The sequence below is a fragment of the Pseudorca crassidens genome, chromosome 1, assembly GCF_039906515.1.
Source record: "Pseudorca crassidens isolate mPseCra1 chromosome 1, mPseCra1.hap1, whole genome shotgun sequence".
Classification (NCBI taxonomy): domain Eukaryota; kingdom Metazoa; phylum Chordata; class Mammalia; order Artiodactyla; family Delphinidae; genus Pseudorca; species Pseudorca crassidens.
This window is the reverse complement of record NC_090296.1, coordinates 79,644,052-79,671,161: the sequence shown is the minus strand read 5'-3', so window position 1 is coordinate 79,671,161 and position 27,110 is coordinate 79,644,052. Positions and strand designations below refer to the sequence as shown.

Below are 27,110 nucleotides of genomic sequence, written 5' to 3'. Positions count from 1 at the left end.
ACTTAAAACAATTGATTCTTAAAGAAAATATATAAAAGTATAAGAAAAGATCTTGCTCAAAATTCAGTCATTCAGAGTTAGCATTTTGACATATTTTCCACACCCATATATTTAACACACATACGTAGATATACACACACACTTTGTGTGTATAACTTTATACACTGATTTTTTTTAGCTTAAAATATCAGTTTTTCATGTCACTAAAACGTCTTTATGAATATAATTTAATGGCTACTTAATATTCCATCATGTGGCTGTATAATAATTTCCTTAATGATTCCCTAATTTTGTAAATTAGGTTGAATCTAATTTTTACTATAAATAATAGCACTTTGATGTGGGTACATCAATTATTGTCTACATTAAAAAAAATTAATTCCTTAGGATAGATTTTCAGACAAATCTATCCTAAGGAATTAATGGATCAAAGTGTATGATGATTTCTGAAGCCATTGATATATATTGCCTAGTTGACTTCCATAAATAATAAACCTGTTTATGCAAATATTATTTATATTTGGAAATTTTAAGTCTTTATTTAATAAGTATCTGAAACCTCAACTTGGAATCCTGTTTTTACAGTTCCTGGCATTTGGTGAATACAAGCTGGGAGTAGCATTCTGCCCATCTTTGACTGCATTTTTTTCTTCGAGCAAAACCAGAGATATGTATTAGGGAAGCTCAGTCATGAAATGCAAGATATAGGGTGATTTTTTTTTCCCCTATTATTGTGAGAAGTGAGTCTCCAGTGATTTAATGGAGCTACATTCCATAGATGGTCAGCTGCAAAGTGAGCTGAATCTTACTACACTGTATACTATTAATGTGCCATGTGGATGAATACAGATACAGATATGTATACAGATATATATATACACACACATATATATTATTTTTTAAACAGGTATAATATAACATTAATTATAATTCATTTTTCTCCAGTAAGTTCTGTTTTCTGATTAACCATTATGTTCTCCTGGATATCAACTGGTATATTTTCTATTGGTATCATTAAGTTTGGCAGTATTTATAAATGATTTCTAATTTTCTCTCGTTAAATAAATGATAAAATATTGGATTAATCATGGTAGATTAATCGTTTTAGGTGTGTATATATATATATTTAAAAGTCAAATGTAACATTTTAGGTAAACTTCACACTCTGCAAATTATTACTGCAGGTTTAAGCCATTACTTTATGTCCAATAGAAAATATCTGTTTCTCTTTTTTTTTGAGCTTGTGTTATTAATGTTAGCTATTTTATGATGTCATTAAGAACAATCAAAACTATAGTGCTACTATTTTGAATTTAGTTTCTTAGTATAGTAATAACAACAGTAAGAATAGTACGTTCATTTGTAAGAATAAAACAAATAATGTTTATTTTATGGTAACTATTTCTAAATGATTATTTAGACTTTGGAAAAAGAATATTAAATCACCTTTTTAGTGTTTTAATTACCTTGTGCTGTTGGTCTCTTTACTTACTCAGAAGTAATCTTTCCATGTTTACTTGTATTGTTTAATACAATTAGGGAATACTGGTTTCTGTCACAAATTTTGCTTTTAATGCTTATTTCTTGGTAGTTTCTTGTTACTGAGATGAAAAGTATTCCCATCACACTGTCTTGGGCATGTAAAAGAGGGAGTGTGCGGTATTGTGGTTGAGAAGGGGCATTGCTGCTCTTCTCCAAGTTGCTGGGTTCTCACTTTGTTTCTTCTACTTTTTGGCCCTAAATACATCTACATATATACCCTATGTACACTCTTACGGTTCCATTCTCTCCCTTTTATTTTTTTCTCTCACTCTTAATCTACCTTTCCTTTCTGTCTTCCTCTTTCACCTCTCTCACATGTCTGTGCATGCACATACACACATATAAGTGAATTTTCAAGTATTAAAAACAAAGATTGCAGGATCTAGATCTAATTTAATTACTTAAGTTTTGCTAACATTTCCTCCCTGTTTTTCATTATTTAAATTGTGGTCATCTGTAATATTATGTGTTTTTATGAGTACAGGCTGTTCTGTTCTTCACTGTTTTATGTCTCTCAATGCAGAATAAATGGTGGAACTAGAAAAACTTAGACCAGAGCTTCTCAGTGCAGATGAGTCATCTGGGAGTCTTATTAAAAATTCATGTTCTGATTCAGTTGGCCTGGGTAGAGCCTGAGATTTTTCTAACAAGTGCCCAGGTGATGCCATTGCTACTGGTCTGAGGCCACACTTAGAAATGTGAGGTTTTAGATGGGTTCTCTGCTGAGAGTACCATTCATTTAGAACAGGAATATTTGAGTTTAAAAGTCACTTTCTTCACACATTAGCTATAAAAGTCTAATATCTCCAAGGATAGGGAGGTACTTTCTTTTAAATCATAATTTGCCGTGTTTCTACAGTTGTTCTGTAATTTAGGCAATTGTAAAGCAGGTGATTTAAAATATCCATGAATCTTGGATCTTCTGTGATGTTTCATATACAGCTTCCCTAGTTTAGTTTGCTACCTAGTGTAGACTAATGAAGATATGTATCAAGGTTTATTTTTGATGATTAGATTTACGGTATATCATCTCCCACTGATATCTGAAATTTTTTCTGCTGGGAGGTTTGGGAGTGAAGGTTAGGGGTGGGGAATTGGGATCAGGCATGGAGGCTCTAGTGTAGATGAGAATTAGGTTACTGTAGGGAAATGCTTTTATTCTTTTTCATCCCTATGGTTATCACTAGGAGAATCACGGACAACTGGATTGAAATGAATTACCTGTTAAAAGTGAGAAAACCACCCAGTACATATGCAAGAGTTTTTTTCCCGTTACACTTTTGAATAAGATGTCTTTTAACTAAAGAGATCCACACAGCTTCCTGTACAAAAGCCAGCAGCTTCTAGCAATAAAGATGTTTCAGAACTGATGGGCTGATCTTATAAAGGAGATGATATGGCCAAGTTTTTCAGATTGGCCCATTATTTGCAGTCCAGTAGTCAAATGTGGCTACCATCGAAACACCTGCATCTTTGAAGCTGGTAATTGTCGAGTATCTTGGTTTACAACATTGTTGAGGAAAATGATCAAATTACATAATGCGGTTGGTTTCTGAGGTGGCAGAAGCCATGTACTCTATTATAAACTCCAAGGAAGGAAGGTGGGAAGCCTTTCCCTTGCCAATAAGCACTGCACTTGAAATTAATTGTATTTTAATATATAACAAAAAAGATTTCATCCAGCATGGATTTTGCTTTTTCAGCCCTTTTCAAACATTATTTTAGAACTAGGTACAACATTTAAGTTATATTTTCAACCTTACGTGTCTGTGTACTTTCAGTGAATATAGATTGCCTTTTCTTTAGTCAGCCTACATTTAAAAAGCTTATGTTTTGCCATAATACAGTAGAATTATTTGTGGTAATGTTACAAGTCTCTAAACTGCGTGAACATTATCCTGCTGTTTTATTGTTTTATAATGTAAAAATAAATGCAAGCATTAAGAAATGTGCAGTGCTGTCAGGCTCCTTCAGAATTTAAGAAAATTGCCCCAACTATTGAAGAACTGAAAATAATCTTTCAGGTTGCAAAGAGCAGTTGTTATAATATTGCCTAGCATTTTGCTTTCTTTTTACTCTAACCATGGTGGTGATTTGAGTCAATGCTGAAGAAACTCAGATTTTATTTGATTTCAGCAAACTGCTCTTGCCTTCTAAGAATTACCTATAAAATAGCATAGTTAAAAATAGGAAGAAAATACAGGACTCATTCTTAACTCTGCACAAGCCTAAACAGTAAATGTGTTTCTTGTAATAGTAAAAATTTTGCAACCCTACTTCTTCATCCAATTTGTGAATTTGATATAATAGCCACAAATAGTATGTGTTAATCACAAAACTGTGAAATTATGTTGCAGTGCAAGCTCTTCATAAAAATGAAGCAAACATACAAACAAAATCTTAAAGCCATACCGTACAGAAAAGTTCTTATTAAGCATTTTGGATTTTTAAAATGTAAGGATGGAGATATTCCTTATGGTTTTAGCCTTTTGTCCTATCTGTTTTAAAATATTTCCATTTAAATGCAGATTTTGATTTTCCATCTGGGAGTAGGTAGAAGCCATTCTATTACACTACTAAAAGAATAATCCACTTTAACACAACATTTCTCCCTAAAGGGATGGTCTTTTCTAGTCGTAAGGTATTATTTTTCTCAGAATGATATTAACATTCATGATGTAGCGATTTTATCTTGATTTGAAAGATGTTTTGTTCTGGCAGTGAAAGGGATTAGAAGAATGTCCTTTGTATCCTGTTGCTAAAAAAATAGCCTTACCTTGCTCAAGATTAGGTATTAGTGATTTTCAAAGTGTTTTGGGGTGGGTGTATGATTTATATTTTTATAACATAAAGTAAGTCTAGTGAAATGGAAATCGCCAGCTTCATTTAATTGAATTCTTAAACGTTGGGTTGTACAAATATACATATTTTCAATAGATTAAGAAGCATGTTTGAAAATTTCTAAACCTGTTAGAACATTTTTTTGCTTTCATTTTCTTTATGCCTTGTGAAGAAGCCTTTGGGGTACATAAGAAAAGTGTTAGAGCAACTAGTTACAACATTCAGTGCCATAGATATGTTGGTTTTGCCTCACCTAAATTTATTAAACCTTTAAGATAAAGAGGGATTACATTAATTAAATGGAATGTCTCAGAAGAAGAAAGGCTCTGAAGGCCTCTCTGCTATTTGTTGGGTAAAGTCTTGGCGTGCAGAATGTAGCTATCCAAGGCTTAAAGCATGTTGGGACCCTGTGTGGGATGCCAGTGCCATGCCCCTAGGCACGCTGTCATTCAGCCGCAGATTAATTAACCAGAGGCTGCAGAACCTCATGCTTTCAGTCAGCCCATTCTTGAGGCAGAAAATACAAGGTTTTTAAAACCTTGAACATTCAAAAAAGTTTTTATTTCCTTAACAAAATCAGAGTGTATAGTGACAGTTTTTCTGGGAATAGTTTTATTATACATATATAAATATATATGTGTGTATATATATGTATATATACATATTTATAATTTTTGTCTCTTTGCACCAATGAGTGATTTAAATGGATTAAAATTTTTTTAATCCATGCAGAGGATGATGTGTATAGCCTCCAAAGAGAGGATTTTTCTAGTGTCACTGTGCATCTTTAAAACTTCCTAATTAATGACTTATTAAATCACAGTGAGTAGTGAGCTCTTAATTATTATTAAGACTTATGAAGTTTCAATAGAGTCAACCTAAAAAAAATACATTCATATATCTGAGTGATCACAAACGATACATTCACATTTTCATTAAGACCATTTTTTATCTTCAGCAAGGACATTTCCATTCATACATGCATAGAAAGTATTTTGAGGTGAATGAAGATTTTTACACTGTAGTGTTTTGTTTACACAACACAGTTTTAAAAATAACTTTTAAAATAACTGTTTTAAAAATAACTTAACATCTTATCTGTATATTCATCTATAGAAATGAGTACATTAAATTTGAAATGAGCCTTTATTTCCCTTGTCCATTTAGCTTGTTTTATAATTATATTAGGCATTATTAATAGCTTATGGGTAAAATATTAATAACTAATTATTTTCTAAATATAGAGCAAGGTCTGTGTTGATAAGATAATGTTTCATTTGTACCTTAAAGTTAGGAAAGAATAAGGCATGTTTTCATTTTTATTTTTTAGCTGTGAAGAATACGACTCCCTCTCCCGCCCTGCAACCTTTTTTCCCTTACACTGTCAATTTTTTAGCGTTCTCACTGGAATTTATTTTGTTGTAGTAAATAAAAGACAAGTCATTATTAAACAGATTTTTCTGTTAATTCAATGTATGATTACCCTTTGCCATAGGTACTTTTAAGGGCTTTTATCCAAAATAAAATTCATTAAAAATGCAATTAGAAAAATCTATTGTTAATGACTGCTTGAGTGACTGGCTCATAATTGGCTCATTACAATAAAAAAGCCACTGTTTAAAAATCTTGACAATGAGATACAGTACAGAGTGAACACTTCATTGTAAGGCCCTGTATGATTACAAGATCCTGAAGGTGAAGCAGAGAAGCATGCATATCTGAGACTCCAGCAGAACTTTCTCTTTTACACCGGTACAGTGAGTTTAGGTCGTGACCTAGCATGGGCTGTCAAAGTAGGAGCCCCTCTTATTTACAGTGTCCCACACTGAAGAGTAAACTTAGGTAATATATTCCACTTAAATGCTAGCATTCAGACTCCTCTTTGTTTCCCTTCCCCAGAAATCTTTTCAGTTGACTTAGATTACCAAGTCGTAATCAGGAAATCTTTAGTTCTGTTGGGGCTAAACTAACAAAGACAATATTGTCATACAAGCCATCATTATTACCTGCCCTTTTGTTAACGCAGGAAAGCTTGCAAATAGCTCTTTTTTAAGCTCCAGAATTTTTGTTGAAGCATTCCTAGAGATGTTTTTGTTCTAGTATTTTGGTGATTTAATATTTGCGTTAGATTATTTTTAATTAATTAATTTTAATTCATTTAATTTTTAGGCCATAAATTGCAGGTAAGATAAAAATACAGACTTGGTGATGCAGGAAGGAAAGTAAACTGTACATGATAAGGTTTTTCCTTAACAAATTAGTTTTATTTCTCTTTTTGTGTCTTGGGCTTGACATACTGTGGTTTTAATAATGAACTTGCAATGTCAAACATCAGCTGTTCTTTGCGGAGTATCAAATTTTAAAATACTGACAAGTATAAATAAGAATGATCATTAAATCTCTGCTTAGAGTTCCACCTATAAGGCAAAAATCGTAAGTTCCAACAGTAGTTTAAAGGGCTTCTTTAATGAGCCCTATATTTCCAAAATGCTCTTCCTGTTGGAGGCTAGAAAAACAGTAAAAGTTTTAAAGACTGCCGACTCCTGCTTTTGTTTAGTCTACAACAGCAATATTAATGTTGCTTTTGTGTTCTGGTGAGTGACTTAGGTGTAATTTTTCATTATATGTATTAAAAGTTGAATTATTTTGAACTTTGAACTTTAGACCAGCCCATGTGTGAACCTTAGTGTATAAACAAGGCAGTAACTTCAGGATCAGAATCACTCAAGACCACTCATATTATTAAATGCAATCCAAGAATGTTGACGTTAGAATTTAATATAAATTAGGAAAAAACTCTCAGTGAGATACTCAATAGTTTTTAAAGAAATAAGACACATTTAATTGACTTCATTGTAGCTTAAGTAACTAAACTGCTCTGAGTATTTCATCATTGCTCTGTTTGTGCTACTTTGCATTTCTCTCATCACCTTATTTTGTAACCTTTGCATTTTTATTTTTCTTTTTCTCAATAGAATTAAGAGGAACCGCCTGCAGAGGAAACCACCGTTTAAAACATGGTGGAAACCACATTGCTTTCCGGTTGCATTTTTCTTTAAAGATCTACTTAAGGCAGTTTACCTCTACTCTTAAAATCAAAAACTGTACCATGAATTTCCCCCACTTAAGGCTGAGTGAGACAGCTTCAATATACCTCACACTTATATGCAGTTGGGCATGTAAGCTGATGCCTTTGTGATTTATAAGTGTAATTTAGTAAACCATTTAGTAAATGCCATGGTGTGTCATACCAGTGCCAAAATATTTTATACATGTAGGAATTAGAGTAGCGGGAAAAACTATTGAGACTAAAACTTCAGTGTTTGTTTGGTTCATGTGGATATCTTGTAATATTTATAATGTGATGGCTATTCATGATCAAGTTTTGTGGCTTGGAGACAGGCCTAACATTTCTGACTTCTTCTTGCCTTTATGTATTTTACTGTTTACTTAAAGATTGCTTGTGTAGATGGTAGAGTTCTTTGTTCACTGGAACTTCAAGGAAGAGTCTATACTTGTATTACTATTTAAACAAAAATATTCTCTGCATATTGCTAGGTTTTTAGCCATTTTATAGGCAAATAATTACTAATTAAGATTATGATGTCTCTTATGATATATTCATTTATCTTCCCATGTCCAGAGCACATTGATTTTGAATAGTAAAGGCGAGCTACATCTATTCATTTATCAAATGTATTCTGAGTGACTGCTGTGTTCTGGGTACTGGATACAAATATCAGTAAGAGAATGTCCCAGTTCTCTAAGAGCTCATAGTCTGTATTACTAATGACGGAACAATATTATATTGTGATGATAGAGTTGGGTTTTTTTTTTACAAGTATTTTGGGAATGTAGAAGTAGGAGAGAGAGATTAGCTTTACCTGGGGAAGGTGCAGGATGGGTGGTTTGGAAAATACAGATGAGTAATGATTCATCAAGAGAGAATGAAAAGTGACTTCCCAAACTGAGAGAACATTCTATGTGCAGCAGAAGATGTGACAAAGCATGGTACATACTTCTCAGAGTTTGATGATTAGAGGATATGTGTAAGTAATTGCAGGAGTAGAAGTGAGAAGGTAATTTTGGAGCAGGTTATGAAGAGTCTTGTGTGCCTTGCTGAAGAGTTTGGAGACCCTGTTTTGTAGGTGATGGAGAGTCATTGAAGGTTTGTAAGTTAAAAACCATAATGGATAGATTTGTTTTTGTAGCAGTGTAGAGGAAGCATAGGGAGAAAAGAGATGGAGTCTAGGTCTTTTGAATATATTGAAATCAAGGTATCTCAAAATAGGAAGTAATGAAACTAAATAGGGAAAAATCAAGACTGGATAGATTGATGGTAGTGATTATTAGTGTATAATTAATAATCAAAGTCATGTGAGTAAATATCCTTACCCAGGGGATGAAGTGTTGCATAGTGGGAAAGAACTGGGCTCTGGTACCTGGTTTCTCAGTTACTGCTTACTAGCTATGTGACTTTGGGCAAGTCACTTAGCCTCTTTGTGCCTCAGTTTACTTTTCCATAAAATGGAAATAAATACTGCCTACCTTATAGAGTTGTGATGAGGACTGAATAAGTTAATGTTGTGTTAATTATTATTATTAATGTTATGCTATTATTTAGAATTGAGAGTCGGGGTTTTTTTTTTTTCCCATGAAGTGATTTGATAAGGAGGAAAAAATGGCTAATCAGTAGAAGGAACGCATTTTATAAGATAAGAGAGATTGGGATGTGTTTATAAGTTAAGAAAAAGTAGTCAATAGAGAGGAAGTTATTGAAGACAAGTGACTGAATGAGATCCAGGAAGATACGGAGGTGATGGTGTGAAGAGCACAGGATTGTGGGTTAGCTCTGGACAGAAGAATATTGATATGTTTAGAAAGGAGAAATGGAATGATAAAGGACTATGTGTCCTTTGCTATTTTTTTTTCTGTGGTCTTGGAGGCAAGACCATTTACCTCAAGTGGGTGGAGATGATGGAAGTAATTAAGGGATTTGAGGAGAATTTTAAACATTTGGAATGATCCCTTTGGAGAAAAGAAGAGGACTGATTGCCAAACTGCCCAGAGTCCATGTGTGGTTAGAAATCAGAAATTTGAAAAGGAGATAGTTTTTAAAATTTAACTTTCACTTAAGTTGAAAAGAATTAGGGATGTTTGGTAAGTAAGATCACTTTTAAGGAAGCAGATTACTTATGTACTTATATCAAAGGTAAGTAATAAATATAATTTATTATGGAATATATAACTAAAGCATTCCAGAAACCATAGCAGATAGCAATTGCTAAGTAAAATTTCTATGAGAATAATCTTCCATACTTCAGAAGGGAGAATACAGCATTAGTATGAACTTAAATGAATACAGCTGCTGAAAGATTCTGTTTTCTGGGTAACAAACAACAGATGATACAGTCACTTTATGATGGTCACTTAACTATGTCAGTGATGAAAGAATCACATACCAGAAAACAGTTCATAGATTCAAACAAATATAGTCCTCCCTTTCTAGTATTAATAATGATCCTAAATAGAAATAGGTGCCTAAACTGCCTTCTTAAGTGAATTAAAAACAAAATGAGGGGCTTCCCTGGTGGCACAGTGGTTGAGAGTCTGCCTGCTGATGCAGGGGACACGGGTTCATGCCCCGGTCTGGGAAGATCCCACATGCCGTGGAGCGGCTGGGCCCGTGAGCCATAGCCGCTGAGCCTGCGCGTCCAGAGCCTGTGCTCCGCAATGGGAGAGGCCACAACAGTGAGAGGCCCACGTACCGCAAAAAAAAAAACAAAACAAAATGAAAGAGAGATATCTACAAATAAGTTAAATAAATGTCTGCATAACAGTCTAGTGTTGCAATTTTTCTATATTATGTATAAATTGCTTCAAGAGTTATTCCAAGTAGCTTTTTTATTTTTCAAATATTCCTCTTTAAATGTTTATCCTATATTTAATTTATAAAACAGTAGTCTCATTTTTAATAATTGAGAATAACCTTTAAAATATTGTCACTTAGTTTACATTAATTTATACTACAAAGGATGAATAAATATCCCAATGTCAACTACTTACTGTTCTTTAACTGCTGAGAAATGGACAGCTTATAGTTTGGATTCACCAATAGAAAACAAACAAACTGAATGGGCAATTATTTGTCAATAGGAGAACAGTGGTTGGAAATAGTAATGTAGAGATTCTGGTGGTATTTTGTTTCCTATCACTCTGGTGGCTATTTAATGCTTAATTTTTCTTTTTCTTTTTTAACTTTAGAATGAGGAAAATTTTAAGCATGTATAAAAGTAGAGAGAATAGCATTATGAATCCCCATATAGCTGTCTCCCAAATTCAATAATTTCCCACTCATGGAATGCTTCATATAAAGTATACAGATTCATATGATGTCTTGGTGCCAGTATAATTAGCTGTATCTTAATTATAAATATAGAAAACTGCAGAGCAGCATTTAAAATTGTCAATTTGCATAAAAAGACTTTGAAGGAGTAAGTTTTTCCTCTGAATGAGCATTTTAAAGCCATTGTTTTTATTGTTTTCCAGTTAGGAAAATTAAAGCATCATAGTTCTAGATTATTTATCAAATGAGAGATTGAAGTCAAGAATATTTGCCACGGCTTTCCGCACCAGATAAGGGTCAATACGGCTTTGTTCTGGATTCCCATCACAACTTAAAGGGAAACTTTAACAATGTCTGGAGCCCTTGATGTCCTGCAAATGGAGGAGGATGTCCTCAAATTCCTTGTAGTAGGAACCCACTTAGGTGGCACCAACCTTGACTTCCAAATGGAACAGTACATCTACAAAAGGAAAAGTGATGGCATCTACATCATAAATCTGAAGAGAACCTGGGAGAAGCTTCTGTTGGCAGCTCGTGCCATTGTTGCCATTGAAAGCCCAGCTGATGTCAGTGTCATATCCTCCAGGAATACTGGCTAGCGAGCTGTGCTGAAGTTTGCTGCTGCCACTGGAGCCACTCCTACTGTTGGCCGCTTCACTCCTGGAACCTTCACGAACCAGATCCAGGCAGCCTTCCGGGAGCCAAGACTTCTGGTGGTTACTGATCCCAGGGCTGACCACCAGCCTCTCACAGAGGCCTCTTACGTTAACCTGCCTACCATTGCTCTGTGTAACAGAGACTCTCCTCTGCGGTATGTGGACATTGCCATCCCATGTAACAACAAGGGAGCTCACTCAGTGGGTCTGATGTGGTGGATGCTTGCCTGGGAAGTTCTGCGCATGCGTGGCACCGTCTCCCGTGAACACCCATGGGAGGTCATGCCTGATCTCTACTTCTACAGAGATCCTGAAGAGATTGAAAAGGAAGAGCAGGCGGCAGCTGAGAAGGCTGTGGCCAAGGAGGAATTTCAAGGTGAATGGACTGCTCCAGCTCCTGAGTTCACTGCTACTCAGCCTGAGGTGGCGGACTGGTCTGAGGGTGTGCAGGTGCCCTGTGTGTCTATTCAGCAGTTCACCACTGAAGACTGGAGTGCTCAGCCTGCTACTGAAGACTGGTCTGCAGCTCCCACTGCTCAGGCCACTGAGTGGGTAGGAACAACCACTGAGTGGTCTTAAACTGTTCTTCCACAGACTTTAAAATGGAAATAGGTTGATGGAAAATAAACAGTTTCTAAAAAAAAAAAAAAAAAAAAAAGAATATTTGCTACCTAGGTGTAAGGATTGAACTGAACTTGAGAATATTCCATGCTAAACCTAAATTGGATGGGTTAAGGTCTGGCTTAAGAATGTCTTTGACCCATTGTGTAGTCCTTTTTACCTTGATTAGGAATTCTCTGAGAACTATTTTAAAATATAGCCACCCTTAAAAGAATATGAACAAAATTAAAATCAGAATGACTTCCTACTTTTTCTCTAGAAGATAAATGTAAAAACTTGAGTTTCGGAAGTTTCTTAATGAAGGAACAAAAGTACGATCAGGGGGGCTTCCCTGGTGCCGCAGTGGTTGAGAGTCCGCCTGCCGATGCAGGGGACACGGGTTCGTGCCCCGGTCGAAGATCCCACATGCCGCGGAGCGCCTAGGTCCGTGAGCCATGGCTGCTGAGCCTGCGCGTCCGGAGCCTGTGCTCCACAGCGGGAGAGGCCACAACAGTGAGAGGCCCGCATACTGCAAAAAAAAAAAAGTATGATCAGAGTTTTATTTTAGGGTTAACTTTTCAGGAACATATTTACTCTGTTTATTAAAAAAACAAAGAAACAAACAACTAGACTGACTCTCCAGTACACAAATCAACTCAATGGTTCCTAAAATGTTTTCTCTGTGTAAAACAGAGACCGAGCCTTTGTTTTTCACTAGGAAGTTGAAGAAAAGTTGTAATGTGCAACTAACTTTTCTATGTTTTTTATCTTTTATGTGAAACATTATGAATATTTCGAGGAAGAATTACACTTGTTAGAAATTGACCCATTTAGCAGTTTAGAGGACTAATTGAGTTTTTGACTAAGCTGAATACTCATGCTAACAGGAAGGCTGCTCTGGCATCCATGAGAGTCACTTTGCTGAAAAGTGAAAAAACAAGCTAAGAGGCCATGGTTTTCAACAGAAAGTGATATAACCATGAAAGGAAGCTTCTAATGTTTTTCCATATCTTAGGTTGTTATTATTATTGTCGTTGATTGTCATTATGAAATTAGGGGAAATATCTTTTGGAAAGAGGACGGGCAATGAGAGAGGGAAAAAAGGGAAGAAATACACGGACAGTCGTTTGAATGGAGAAATTCGTATAATGCGTAAATCAAACTAAGCCCCATTTTATTTAACGTTAAAAATTATCATGAAAAGAGAGTACATGTTAAAATCTGCTGGCTTGCAGTTTATTCCTAGTAGAAACAAAATGCTGGACAATACCAGATTTGAGTAGGCATGGTGCCTTGTTCATATTTGGGTACCCCAGTTATTTGTTAAATGAATAAGTAAATGCCAGTGAACAAAGCAGTGGAAGTTTAGCCTTCATGTGAACAAGTATGTAGTAAAATAACCTACACTGCTTGTAGAATGATAGGTTGAGTTATTATTTAAATCACAAGGACCCCCAAATCAATATATGCTTGTTAATAAAAATAGCCCTAGCACTCTCATTCTCCTTGATCACTAGATTACATTGCCAGCAGATGCAGTTCTGAGAAAAGGTAGTGAATATCAAATTAAATTGACTTGGATCATATTGAGCTTCTTGTTAGTATGCTGAAAACATTTGCAAGGTGGAGAGTATAGCCATCAGTGATCTATTCATTGACTGTAGCAATATGATTTGACTCATAGAAGGTATAAGATTCAGGACTGAGAATAGGAAGCTTCTAATCAAGAGAGAGCCCATCACTGACTTCCTAACCATCAGCATTATATGGAGTGGTTATGATACTGATTATGTTGTGGCATACACTGATACATTCATTAGCCTGGAAAATAGAGGACTTACTTAAAGGATAGGACCAAAAACTGTCCTCATATTCATGATAGGGGTGAACCTAGAAAAATATGACAACTTCCTTAAAATTATTAACTTTACCTCTTATCTCATCAACTTCTTAACCTCTTTGCCCAGTGGAAAACAAGCCACATTACAGTCTGTGACCTTGTTGACATTCAGAAGACTGAATGGTTGCTTTAGCAAGCTGGTTGTTATGGGTATGTTATTGCAGGAACCTATTCCTGCTTCTTTCTATTGACACTGCTGCAGCTGTTGGCAAAGTACTTTCTGAGTTAAATGGGAAGCTCGCCATCATGACACCTCTGCACCTATGCCCACCAGGCACACCTGTCAAATACACAGTGGTCAGAAAGTAATGGAACAAGCATCTGCTAGACCCACAAACTTGTGATTTTCCTTTGCTGCTGTGACTAGTTATTCTCTTTAATACTTAAACAAGTTCAGTTATTGATAAAATGATTTTGGCTATGACAAACATGCTATTCACATTAGGACCCTGGGGCCTCTATCCCTATAGCAGTAGCCGGCAGACCATCTCTCTTAACTCTTCCCTCGTTATCTTCCCTTTCCTCCTCAAACACACAGTGGAATAATTACTATTTCACATCTAAACCTTTTCCCAGATTTCCATGGACGTAGGTTCGGGGCCAGAGATATTCTTGTATTCTGTGTCATTAGTAAAATTTGATAGGTTGGAACAGAGGAGGTACACATATCAGCCTAAAATGCATTTGTAATCAAAAGGTAAGTTAAGTCTTACAATCATCAGAAAAATAACTTGTGGGGGGAAAGGAAGGGAAGGGAGGGAGGGAAGGAGAGATGGGGAGAGAAAGAAAGAGACGGAGGAAGGGAGGAGGGGAGAGAGGATTCTGCCTTGGTGTAAGTTCTATAAGTCCTGCACTTAGACTGTTTCATTTGGTTCTGGTTGTAGTATCTCAAGAGAAATTTTGTCAAGAGCAAAGGGAATTGGAAAGGAGTATGAGAAGGAAGAACAAGGTCATTCTATATTTAGTGTTCTAGAACTGGCAAGAGACAAATTTAGGAAAATAGAAAAGTATAGAGTGGCTTTCTCAGGGAAGAGCAAACTACTGGAACTTGCTACTCTGAGAGCTACAACATTGTGGGAATGGTTAAATAAGTTATTCCCATGGGATATCCCATTAAATATCCCAATGGGATAGTTCAGTGCTAAAGCCTATATATTAACACATAAAAATGCATATGATTTAACGAGATAGAAAATTACACGTATACTTTGACAACATCTATGTAAAAACAACTGTATGAATTGAGACTAAAAGGGAAGATCAAAAGATCAAATTGTATTGACTCCCACAGTAGGCAGGCCCATTCCTAGCAACAGCGAAGCCTGTACTTACCACTGGTGGCCATTTCTTAACTGTACTTCCTGGGAAGTGGGGAAATGTGGGATGAGGTGAGGGGAATGAGTAGAAAATTTCTAAATAACTAACCTTATGCTTTGATAACCATGTGACAACCTGTGCAAAATATCTGTGTCTTATGGTAGACAAGGAATAAGAGGATTCTCTAATTTTCTCCCAAGAGGTGATTTTATTTTTAAAAGTGAGAGTTGGGAGAAAGGAGTGAATGCGGGATGGGGAAGAGAGACTCTAGTGCTCATATAAGCTCATGACTTTTCTGTTAAAAATGAGGGACCTGGGCTTCCCTGGTGGCGCAGTGGTTGAGAGTCTGCCTGCTAATGCAGGGGACATGGGTTCGTGCCCCGGTCCGGGAAGATCCCACATGCCACGGAGGGGCTGGGCCCGTGAGCCATGGCCGCTGAGCCTGCGCGTCTGGCGCCTGTGCTTCGCAATGGGAGAGGCCACAACAGTGAGAGGCCCGCGTACCGCAAAAAAAAAAAAAATGAGGGACCTGAGACTGAAAGGGGATTTTTGTTGTTGTTCTTGTTTTGTATTTTAAACATTTTATCATTCTAGATCTATTTGGGACAAGCCTGTGAACTTACAAACGTCCAAGAGCATGGTTAGGAAGACATTTGAGATAGTTATTAGGGGCAGGGGCTTTTAAACTTCTGAACTATCCAGAGAGAAAGTACTAACTATTAAACTATGACCTTGCGTGGTGCTGGACTTAAGAGTCTTGTATCTGCTCAACCTATAGCAAGTGAAGAGGATGGTTTGCAGAGTGATGAACTCATGTTGCATAGGCTTCCTTCTAGTATTGAAAAAAGAATACAACTCTGTGCAGTCAACAATAATAGGCCATTTTAACAGATGGCAATCTTTTGTTCTGTGGTCTTCCATTCGTGTGGTATTTGGTGTTTCTAAACTGTTATATGATTTTTACACCATTGGGTAATGTTAGTAGAATAATAATTGTTTTTTTAAATACCTCATACTTGGAGTAATGGCTTTGGAATGACAGTGGATAATATTAACTAAATAAGTTTGAAGATCAGTTTTGTGTCTTGGTTTTGTTACTTTTAACTATGATTTTGAGTTATCTTTTTCCCTCCATTGTATTGAGAGTTGATTAAATTTTTTATAGATTGGCAGGGTTAGTATTCTTTTTCTTTTCTCTCCTCCCCCTGACCCCCACCCCCAAAATATAGAGATTGATTAAAAAAGAGGTTTTTTGAGGGTTTTTTGGTTTTGGTTTTGGTTTTACTGTCAGTAGTTAACCATATTATTGAGCTCTACTTTCTCAACTTCTGACTATGGATATGGTTACAAAAAATTTAGGAGTACCCTTCCCAGGACAAGAAAACTTGCTATGTGAAAAAGGAACACAGTTTAGAGAATAGAGTTGATTCCAACTCTACTAGACAACTTTGTATCTTGGTGTCATTGATGGTTTCCAAAATGTGTAAATATTTGTAAATTCACTCCTGAACAACAGCAAAAATAACAACTGCTGTATAAGGAAGAACTCACTAATACCTCTTTCTTGATTCCATAATATTTTATTTTTAGATTTCATTAAATTTCATTCATTTATTTAACAAATATTCATTGAGTACTTACTGTGTGACAGGCCCTATGCTTACTGCTAGGAGTATAATGGTGAGCATCTGCTTAGAGTCTAGTAATTAATGTCTATGTTAATTACTAATTAATTACATAATTAGTTGTTAGTGTCTACAGATATTAATCAAATAAACCATCTAAAACATAAAATTGCAGCTACGACAAGTACTACAAAGGAGAAGTACATGAGGCCATGAGGAGGAATTTAAACTGGTCAAGGATTATGAAAGGCTTTCTTGAAGTGAGGTTTGAGTGTAAGAAATTTGTCCAATTGAACAGTATCTGACTAAGTGCTGGGAAGGAAGAGTGTTTCCATCCCACCGATGGCTGTGAGCAAAGGCCTCTAGCAGGCAGGAGAGCAGCCTGGTGCATAGTATGAGGCTGAGAGAAAGCTAGTGTGACTGCAGTGCTGAGAGTGAAAGTTGAGAGTGATATGTGAAGAGGCTGAAGTAGGTAGATTTGGGTAGAATTTACTTAGGTGGTTTTATTTGTAAGTACTCATCAAGGTGTCCACTTTGATACACTTTTCTATATGTGCATTCTACCTCAATTAAAAAGTTTGCTTAAAATTTGTTTGGGTTCACTTCAGAGAATATTTTAGAAGGGTCCAAAGTTTTATACAAAAGAGCACCTTAGTAATTCTCTTTTATCCACTCCTGGTTACCACTCTCCCTTCACTAAAGGCAGCCACTATCCTGGCTTCAATCACCATGGGTTATTTTTGTCTATTGTTAAACATAAAATAATTGGAATCATAATATTTATGAGTTTATATCTGGCTTCTGTTGATCCGTTTTATGTCTATGAGATACTTCTGTGTTTGCACAGAGCAGTAACTTGGTGCACTTTTATTGTAGCATAGTATCCCAATGTATAAATATACCATATTTTGTTTATTCATTCTACTATGGATGGTCATTTGGGCTCTTTCTAGTTTGGGGCTGTTACAGAATATTTTGTACATATCTTTTGGTGTACTTGTAGGCTCATTTCCATTAGAAATGTGTATAGGAGTCAGATTGCTGGGTTATAGGGTATGCCTATGTTCAGCTTTAGTAGATATTACCATATAGTTTTCCAAAATGGTTGTTCCAATTTATACTCCCACCAGTAATATATGAGAGGTCCAGTTGTTCCGCGTCCTTGTCAGCAAATGGCATTGCCACTTTAAAAAAAAAAAAAAAAGTTAGTCATTCTGGTGGTATATAATGTTATGCATTATGATTTTAATTTGCATTTCTCTGCTGAGATTGAAAAGTTTTTATATGTCTTTTGTCCATTTCGATTTTTTTAAAATTTATTTTCTTTTTGGCTACATTGGGCCTTCGTTGCTGCGCGTGGGCTTTCTCTAGTTGTGAGCGGGGGCCGCTCTTCATTGCGGTGCACGGGCTTCTCATTGCAGTGGCTTCTCTTGTTGCAGAGCACGGGCTCTAGGCGCACGGGCTTCAGTAGTTGTGGCTTATGGGCTCTAGAGCCCAGGCTCAGTAGTTGTGGCTTAGTTGCTCCATAGCATGTGGGATCTTCCCAGACCAGGGCTCAAACCCATGTCCCCTGCATTGGCAGGTGGATTCTTAACCACTGCTCCACCAGGGAAGGCACCATTTCGATATTCTTTTTTGGTAGTGCCCTGTCAAATCTATTGACAGTTTTTCTGTTTGATCCTCTCTTTCTCTCATATTGACTTAGGAGTTCTTTATATTTCTGATATTGTTAAGTCCTTTGTTAGATAAATGAGTTGCAAATATTTTTTATTCTGTGGTAGAAAAATATCTTCTACTCTGCTTAAAAATTTTAAATTATCAATTTTTTCCTTTATTATTAGATAAGGCATCTCTATACCTTGGTTTTGGAATCTTTACCTATCCAAAAGTCAGAAAAGTATTCTCCTATACAGTCTTTTAGAAGCTATTATTCACTTACACATTTAGATGTGCACTTGAAATTGATTTGAGTATAGTGTGAACTAGGGGTAAAGATTCATTTTTTTTTTTGTCCCAAATGGATATCCATTTGTCCCAGTATTATATATTGAAAAGACCTCACTATACCACATTGTCATCTTTGACGTAAATTAAGTGATCTTATACATGTGGATCTGTTTCTGAATTCCCTATTTTCTTCTGTTGGTTCATTTGTTCCTTCTTGTGCCATTAGAACACTTTTTAAATTACTGCAGCTTTATAATAAGTTTACTATCTGGTAGTGTAATTTCTCCAACTTTTTTCTTTTTTAAGAGTGCTGTGCTTTTTTCCCAGCTATTTTAGATCAAGTTGCCAGTTTCTACAAAAATAATCCACTGGCATTTTGATTGGGATTATACTGAATCTATAAATTAATTAGAAGAGATCCGGCATCATTACAATATTGAATCTTTAATCCATGAATGTAGTATATCCCTCCATTTATTTGAGTCTTCTTTAATTCCTCTTAATGTTTTGAAGTTTTTTGTGTAGAAGTCATTCACATATTTTTTTAGATTTATGTCTGAGTGTTTTTGATGCTAATGCCAATGTGTATTAGTTTGTTAGGGCAGCCATAACAAAGTACCGCAGAGTGAGTGGCTTAAACAATAGAAATTTATTTCCTCACAGTTTAGAGGCTAGAAGTCCAAGATCAAGGTGTCAGTAGGATTGGTGTCATTCTGAGGCCTCTTTCATTGGCTTACAGATGACCTTCTCCCTATGTCTTCATATGGTCTTCCTGTGTCTGTGAGTATATCTGTGACCTAATATAAGGTATAGAAGACCTACTCTTCTTATAAAGACATAGTCATAGTGGAGTAGGGCCCACGCATATGACCTCATTTTACTGTATTTACTTCTTTCAAGGACTCATCTCCAAATACAGTGACATTCTGAGGTACTGGAGGTTTAAGACTTCAGCATTCGAATTTTGTGGAGACATAGTTCAGCCCATAATACAGTGATATCAAATTATTTGTTGCTGACATATAGACATACAATTTTAATTTTGCATATTGACCTTGTATTATATAGTGATCTTGCTAAACTCACTTATTAATCTAATAGTGTTTCTGTTAACTGTTTTGGATTTTTGTGCATAATTACATCACCTGTGAATAATGGCAGTTTTATTTCTGATCTCAGAATGAAAGCCTTTAGTTATTTCACTGTTAAGAAGATACCTGCCATGGGCTTTTTGTAGACACTTATCAGATTACGGTAGCTTTCTTTCTATTGCTCATGTTTCTTGTTTGTTTGTTTGTTTTTTAACCATGAACTGACTTTGAAGCTCTTAGACTGTATGAATGTTAATTGTTGCTGTAATGGAGACAAGTTGGTAGAATTTATTGATGGATAATTTTGATATGGAGAATGGTGGAAAAGAAGTTTCTTGTTTGAAGTATGAAGTTTTGTTGAAAAAGTTAAGAATTCAGCAAAAGTTAAGAATTCAGCCATCTAATATTTCTAAAGATACAGGTATTTATAATCATCAACAGTTGAGTATTTTAACATGATTTTTATTTTTTTAGTTCTTGCCAACTAATGTTGTTATCCAGTTTATTTTCAGTTAATAATGGAAATAACTGCTCTGGTTTCTTTGCTTTGGTATTTTGGAGTTTGGTGCTCCAAAATAGTGAGTATGTGCAAAAGTTAAACTGTGCATTGCACAAATAGCTATCATTTTAGAGAAATCTGAAAATCATTAAAAAGTATGTCATTCAGAAATAGATGGATGACAAGTAGTAGTAATGATGGTAATAGTAATAATAATAATTGTTAGTAATAATAACTAAAGGCAGTAATAGTAATAATAACTAAAGGTAATATTTTTTGAGCAAATAAAAATTGCCTACTTTTGAGCAGGCACTGTTCTAAGTGATTTACATGTATTAATATACTCCTTACATTAACTCTATACTACTGTTTTATCTTTCCTTTTTACAGATAAGGAGACTGAGTCACAGAAAGATAAGTAACTTTTGCCAGGCCGCACAGCTAATAAATGATTGAATCATAATTTGAACCTAGGCAGTTGGCTCCAGAGCTTTCTCTAGAAGGCTATATTAGGCTGGGATAGAAATCTTCAATTTTAAAATAGAATCTTAAAATAGGTAGTAGTACATTTTAATCTCAGATTCAGAAAATACAGCAGGAGCAATAAAAATGTTATTAAAATACCCTCATCTGAAATACAAGAGTTCTCCACATTATGACTTCATTATTTGTCCCTGTGCATTTACTAGGTACATGGTTCCTCTCCCTTCTGTTATTCTTAAGCCGTTTGTCTAACTCTCTGCCCAATTACTCCCCTTCTTACCTCAAGCCACTTCACATGTTTTATTTGTGACTATGGATGAGAGAACGTTGGTAGATCAGCATGAATCTACTACTTTTGAATAAAGAACTTAAAAGTTAGTGACCTTCCTAAGGTAGAAGATAGAACCATGTTAAAGATGACACTAAAAATCAGATAAAAGTAGTTCACACATTTGGAACTATGTTTGTCAAGTTCTGTCTAGTGTCTAGTAAACCAAAATAGTGGACTTCATTATTCGTTTTTTTCTATACCTTTGCCCTGATGTTTCAGTGTAGTGGTTACAAGTCCAGACTCTGGAGCCAACCTGCCCTAGTAGTTGTATGTTCTTGAATAAGTTACTTAATCCCTCTGTGCTTCAGTTTTCTTATTAGTAAAATCAAAAGTAAAGGAACATACCTTATGAAGTTATAATGAAGATGGAATAAGATAATACATGTGAAACCCTTAGCAAAGAGCATGCACTTATTTAACACCTCAGTGATTGTTAGCAATACTCTCAGACTTGAAAATCTCAGTCAGTGAAGGCCATGGGAAATAATCTTTAGTGAGAAAATGTTTCTGAATCTTAGGAAATCTTATTCCTATAGATTACTATTACTGACAAGGAGGAAATTTGTGGATTACCTTCTAGCACCCACATGATAAACAATTTTCATTTGTTAGTTGGCAAATATTCTTATTTCTGAGTGAAAAACTTGAATAACGTAATAGGTGAATTTAATTGTCTTCCTTCATTGGCCGCATGTTTGATGTTTGACCATGGAAGTTCAGATGATTAATTGAAAATGCCACTGAGAAAGTGATTATAGGAAGAACTTGAAAGAACTTGGTTTAGGACATTAATTTCAGTAACAGTCTACTTTGTAGAAAAATTTTATCTACAAATCCAGTCATTTCACTTTTGACCAAGCAAGGTAGTCAGCTAACCTTATGGCATTCTTGTTGACTCTGTGCCAGGCACTGTATATCGATATCCATTAATTTTCTCTTCCCTAATGTTGTGCGGCCTTTTATCTGTCTTCATTTTTCTATTCTTTAAAAAAGAATATATATACATATATATGTATCTTTAAATTCCCAAAGCAAGCTGAGATGGCACAGTGTGTTTAAGCATTGTGGATTTCGTCAGACATCACATTCTTCCAGATATATTTTTCCAAATGGAAAGATGGCTCAACATTTTCTATTATTATTTTAGATGAAATGTTCTGCAATATGTTGTTGACATTGTACTGAAGTAAATACTGTATGCTCAAGTCTCTCAGGAACCCTCATGAAAATGAGATGCGTGTCCCAGGAGGCTATCTCAGAAAAGAAAAATTCTAAATAAAATAGCATGAATGAAGAGGCACACAAGAATTTATTATAAGAAAATATTCTTTTTGTACATTCCTGGACCTAAAGAAAGTGAAAGGTTGGCACAACAGATTGCTCTCATTATATGGCTCTATGTGGTCACGTACACATAATAATTTATAATAGTTTTCCTTTTCTAGTCAAATAGACTGAAGGTATTTTGTTTTACAATGATGGAACATAGTTCATTTATTAACTATATTCCACATTCACTTGATCCACTACAAATCTCTCTTTATAACTGACAATTCAGACTGCTTTCTTTTCTGGTTTCGGGGGATATATTTTCCTTTAAGAGGGACTAAATGGGAGCCACAGAAATCTCAGACTTTACTTAGTGAAGTGCAGATTCACCCAAGAATTGAGGTGCAGTTGAAAAAGGGCCAGGGATCCTAGAGTAGATTTAGTCCAAGTACAAAGATAAATGCTCAGTCTTCTTTTAGCCTTGGGTGTTTTAAGTTTAGGTGCACCTCCTGCATGAAGAGCATTGCTTCAGGGCTTATGCATTTTCAGTAATTTTGTCTAATTGTTTGCTTGCCAAAAATAGTTTATTGCTTTTTGCTACTTTTTAAAAGTAATCGTTATTAGGTTGTTAATTAAGAAAAATGTTTAAAAAATCTTGTAATCCCATACCCAGATAACCTTTGCTGACATTCTAAAAAATAGTGCATTATTAGACAAATAGAACTGCACATGAAGGTATAGAATTTGTTTTCCATCCCCCCAAAGTAAAACATTTAATAGTTTTTATATATTGCACCAGAAAAAATGGTTTTTATATTTAATATTTCATTATGTAAATGAAAAGCATCTTATTCTGTGTACACTGTAATATGAACATGAGAAAGATATGGACCCTTTCCTGCAAAAGTTTGGTGAATAAGTTTTGGTTGTAATTCTAGTTAATATTTATTAGTATGCATCTTATTCTACTTATGATGTATTAGTTGGGTCTTTTTTAATCTAGAAAAAAGTGTTTTAAGGACAGAAGGGAAGCCAATGTCATAAAACTCTAGAGCAAGGGACTGGAGTACTTTCAAAACTCTTCTCTCTTATTTCTGCTTCTCTTTAAAAATCCACTCTATTTTCTCTGAAAAGGCTGGTTTTCTCAGATCCCCAGATTACATGGTAGAAAACATGGCTGCTCCTAGTTTTCAAGGTTATAACTCCCTTTTCAAGAGTCCGTCTTAGCCTGAGATTGAAATCTATTAGTTTCAATTTCAAATTTCTGAGAAACAACTGTTGGCCAGCTTGGAGTGCCCAGTTTTGAACCAATTAGTTATCTCCACAGGGACCAAATCATCTTGTAAAAAATAGTTGTGGTTACCACATGGATGGTAGGTGGGTGTTTTGCACAAGAGAGATGCTGGACAGACAACTAAGTATGTATTTACTGTATTCATTGGCTGAAATTACAAGATGCTAGGTGATTTTATAGCTTGCTATGCACAAAGTTGCAGTATCAACCTTGTATTTTTAGGGAATTTAATATTAATAAAATTCAGAGTCTCATTTTTTCCTGAATTAAAATGTCTGTGGCCCTCAACCAGATTTTTAAATTCCCTTTGCCTGATTGTAATTTCCTTTCCTCATCATTTCTATCTCTTTCATAGCTCTGTAGAACTTTATTTTACATAATGTACAATTCTTTTTTTGTTCTTTTCAAACTAATATTTAATTACTTAAACTAACTAGTGATTTTTGGTCTCCTAAACTCCAGAACCATTTAGGGAAGAATAGTGGGTGCTAGGAAGGGCCCTGGACTCAGAAGCAGGAGTTCCAGTGTGAGTTTTGAATTCCCCACTTACTTACCATACTTCTATAATCCAAATAGAGCAATACTATAAACTGTCAATTTAATTACAGGCTAGTGTGAGAAGGATCAAATAAGATAATATATGTGAAATTACTTCATAAATTCAGAAATATTCTATCCAAACAGTTTTTAGACATTTGACTTGGACAGAGGGAGAGTGAAGCATGAGAAAAGGAAGCCTTGCCCTGCCAACTGATCAGAGACTGATGAAGGCATGTGATTTGTTAGAAGAACAAAAGAGAGTTGAAAAGAACAGCTGGCCACATTTATGATATGTATAAATAAGAAATTACATTAGCTATTAAATATTGCTTACATCTAAAAATAATCCATGCTGATCTTTTGAGCAGAGTGTGAACCATAGAATAAACTTGTCTTTGTAATGACCTGATCCTGTAATGGGGTTGACAAGAGAGAATAAGACCATTTAGTTATTTTGACATAATAACATATCTTGACACCCGAACTATGTAGTAATGATGTAAACATTAATAAGACAACACATGGCAACACAAAAAATCTTAATCCCCTTCTCCAAGAATTCCTAATTCTGAACTTTTGATGTGTTCCCCATGTGCCATTCAGTCCCCATCCCCCTCCCTGCCACCCATGGAACTTTTGGCTCTACTACTTACTAGCTATGTGACCTTGGGCAAGTTATTAACTTTTTTTTTTTTTTTGCGGTACGCGGGCCTCTCACTGTAGTGGCCTCTCCTGTTGCGGAGCACAGGATCCGGACGCGCAGGCTCAGCGGCCATGGCTCACGGGCCTAGCTGCTCCGCGGCATGTGGGATCTTCCCGGACTGGGGCAGGAACCCGCGTCCCCTGCATCGGCAGGCAGACTCTCAAACACTGTGCCACCAGGGAAGCCCAGTTATTTAACTCTTTGTACCTTAGTTTTTTCATCTGAAGGATGTTAGTAATACCTACTGCAGAGTATTGTTGTGAAAATTAAATTACACTAATACATGTTAAATGTTTAGAACAGTATCTGGTATGTGGTAAGTGGTCAAAAAATGTTAAAATAATCATTTTATTATTTTTTCATTTAACAACATTTTCATTATTTTGCTACTTTGTAGAAACTTCTGAAATTTTGTTAAAAATAAATGTTTACTTGCATTTAGTTTCTGAAAATAATACTTTCTCTCTCGTGAAATTTTTATTAGGAAAAATTTCAAACATACACAAAAGTAGAAGGAATAGTGTAACTAACCCAATTACCCATTACATATTGCGTTTGACAGCCTCTAACATGGTCCCCAATATCTCTGCTTTCTAGTGTTCCTGCCCTTTTGTAATCTTCTCCCTTTGCATGTGGGCTGGACCTAATGACTTTTTTTTTAATTTTTAAAATTTGTTTATTGATATTTATTTATTTTTGTATCTTGGCTGCACTGCACGGCATGCAGTATGGTTCCACAACTAAGGAATTCCTTGTTAATTATTTGTATTTTATAGTTTTATTGAGGTATAAATGGCAGTGTGCTATAAAATACTCATTGTAAGTGTACAATTCAATGACTTCAGTAAATTTATAGAGTTGGACAATCAACCACCATCTAGCTTTAGAACATTTTTACCTCCACCAGTTTTCCTGTGCTATTTGTCCTTGTTCCCATACCCCAACCCAAGGCAACCATTAACCTGCTTTCTGTCTCTATGGATTTGCTTCTTCTAAACATTTAATGTAAATGAAATCATCTAATATGTAGTCTTCTGTATGTGATTTCTTTCTCTTAGCATAATGTGTTTTCTAGGTTTATCTACGTTGTACATGTATCAGTGTTTTATTCCTTTTCGTTGCTGAATAGTATTCCATTATATAGGTATCTCACATTTTGTTTATCCATTCACCAATTAATGGAAAATTAAATTGTTTTCAGTTTTTGGCTAGTATATGTAATGCTGCTATGAATATTCACATGTAAATTGTGTGGACATGTGTTTTCATTTCTCATGCATAGGTACCAGGAATGAAATTGCTGGGTCATATGATAAATTTATCCTTAACTTTTAAAGAAGTTACCAAACTGTTTTCAATATGACTACACAATTTAAAATCCCCATCTGCAGCGAGTGAGGGTTTCCCTTTCTCTACATTCTCACCTCACTTGTAGACATTTTGATTTTAGATATCCTAGTGAGTGTGTATTGGAATTGCATTGTTTTAATTTGCATTTTGCTAATGACTAAAGATGCTAAGCATCTTTTATGTACTTATTAGCCATTCATGTTCTCTTTGGTAATACTCACTTTTCAGTTATGTTGTTTGAATTCTTATTATTCAGTTGCAAGAATTCTTCATATATTCTGTATACCAGTCTTTTAGCAGATATATTATTTGCAAATACTTTCTCTTAGTCCATGGCTTATCTTTTAATCTTCTTAACGGTATTTTTTGAAATGTGAATTTTTTAAGTTTTAAGAAGTCCAATTTGTCAATTTTTTCTTTTATGAACTGTGCTTTTGGTGGTGCTTTTAAGCTAAGGCCATTTGGGTATTCTTTTTTATTTTCTCTTAAGTGTTTTATAATTTCGGCTCTTACTTTAAGTCTGTGGTGTAATATATTTTTAGTTATTTTTTGGTATGTGGTGTGAGGAAAGGATTTGAATTAATCATTTGCACATAGATAATTATTTCAGTACCATTTGTTGAAAACTATTCTTTCCTCCATTTAATTGCCTTGAAAACTTTGTCAAAATTCAATAAATGTGAAGGTTTATTTCTAGACTCTTAATTCTAAGTTTAAATGACCTATTTGCCTATTCTTACTCCAGTACCATTATCTTGATTATTTGATTTTATAGT

At 35.2% G+C, this 27,110-nt stretch overlaps 1 protein-coding gene and 1 pseudogene across 1 annotated transcript in view; both read left to right on the top strand.

The window, feature by feature from the left end:
- The window catches only part of DPH6 (diphthamine biosynthesis 6), a 179,031-nt gene that overhangs the window by 39,822 nt on the left and 112,099 nt on the right, over positions 1-27,110 (top strand). The gene's annotated exons all lie outside the window — the stretch shown is intronic.
- Positions 11,013-25,439, top strand: LOC137226861 (small ribosomal subunit protein uS2-like; annotated as a pseudogene).